Source organism: Gorilla gorilla, chromosome 12 (genome assembly GCF_029281585.2).
Source record: "Gorilla gorilla gorilla isolate KB3781 chromosome 12, NHGRI_mGorGor1-v2.1_pri, whole genome shotgun sequence".
Taxonomy (NCBI): Eukaryota; Metazoa; Chordata; class Mammalia; order Primates; family Hominidae; genus Gorilla; species Gorilla gorilla.
The window spans coordinates 121,880,076-121,881,732 of record NC_073236.2 but is presented as its reverse complement, the minus strand read 5'-3'; the positions used below and the strand labels follow the sequence as shown (position 1 = coordinate 121,881,732).

Sequence of the window (1,657 nt, the reverse complement as noted above, 5' to 3'; positions counted from 1 at the left end):
ACCAAAGTTCAATGTGTGCATCAAGGAAGAAGAGGCTTGTGATAAGAATCAAATGAGATAATGTAGGGCAAGTGGTTCACAGCCTAGAAAATGCCACTCACATGGAATTAGCCAGTGCACCCAGCAGTCCAGGAAGGGGCATAGCAAGTAGATCTGCAGCCCCATTGTTGTGCTATTTCTGCCTTGCTGGCTGCAATTTCAGCCAGGCCCCAGGGCTGGGTATTAGGGTTACAGCACTTAGAAAGTGGGCTTGGTGGGAGAAAGTTAGTCACCATTCTCGTGCTGGGAGTACACAGTGATGGGTCCCCAGATGCTGTTTTTTTCTCTCCCTGTCTTCTTTTTTTAAAATTTTATTTTTTAAATGTTATATATAAAGAAAAATATTCACCCACCTAATTTTTAAGTTTTTATGGAGATGGGGTGTTGCTTTCTTGCCCAAGCTGGTCTTGAACTCCTAGCTTCAAGCAATCCTCCCACCTTGGTGTCCCAAAGTGTGGGGATTGCTTGCATGAACCACTATGCCTGGCCTGGAACCAACCTTTATGGTTATCAGAACTCCCGTCACTTAGTTAACTGTCTCAGATATGAAAATGTCCTTTCTTATATGTATCAAAACTCATACTGAACAATGAGTTCTGGGTTGCAAAAGAGGATTTATTTTTTGCACCTGTCTGTAAGACTTTATCCACAAGTTAAGCAAAAACATGCACAAGTCTAGTCTCCCTGTCTTCTTAAGAGGAGAGCCAGCTTTCTTACCCTTGCCATCTTGTTCTACTCCCAAGGGGAATTCTTGCTCAAAGATTCATGCCCCAGACTTCCTGCTTGAACTTCCTGTGCTCAGATAATTCTCACTGTAGAGTCAATGAACGGCTGGTCATCCATCTTTGTTTCTGAAGTCCTACCTATCAAACCTCATGAGGCTACCCCGGTGGGGGTGGAGGATGAGGGATCTTTGGTGAATAAGATAACTTAAAATAAAAGAAATCTGAATTGGTCTATTTTTAAAAGAAATTTATTTTCATTTCTTTCAAATATGCAAATTACCTAGGACAAGATGAATAGCATTGTCCTTAAAGACCTTGCTTTGGTGAATAGCCAAATTAGATCCATAATTAGCACACCGATTGTGGTTAGAAGTAAAGTGGCTTAAATGCCTGCTTCCCCTCCCTCATCTTGTTTACATTATTAATTTAATAAACTGATGCTTCAAAGAATAGAAGTTGAACTTCAAGCCTCTAACTTAAATTACATTTAGTGGTCACAAATTAAACTTTGAGATGTTTCCCTTATTATAGTAGTATCGTATGCTGTGTTTTAGTGATTACAAAGTATTTTCTTACATATGGGCTCCTTTTGTCTTCCCAATAACCTTATGGGGTGAGCAGGGAAGTTTCCTTATCTCTATTTCACAGATGAGAAAATGCAGAGTCTGAGGCATTAGGTTACTTATATAAGGCCATACAATCAAAGGTCAGTCAGTTCGTTCTATTCTGATTCTTCAGAGATTTACTCCTTTTCTAATGATATGGAACCAAAGCAAAACAAATGCTAGGCATGCAAAATGGGTAGTTTTATTCTTTCTTTTGCTCCTTCATTCATTATTTCATTTCCTTATTCATTCATTTTTATTCCTAGAGACTGCTACTATCCCTGGAAT

General features: G+C 39.3%; 1 non-coding gene across 1 annotated transcript; it reads right to left on the bottom strand.

The window, feature by feature from the left end:
* Positions 1 to 589: 589 nt before the first annotated feature.
* On the bottom strand, positions 590 to 717 carry LOC115933639 (small nucleolar RNA SNORA40). The gene has a single exon (XR_004069505.2). It is a non-coding gene; the product is annotated as a small nucleolar RNA SNORA40 (small nucleolar RNA).
* Between the last annotated feature and the right edge of the window lie 940 nt (positions 718 to 1,657).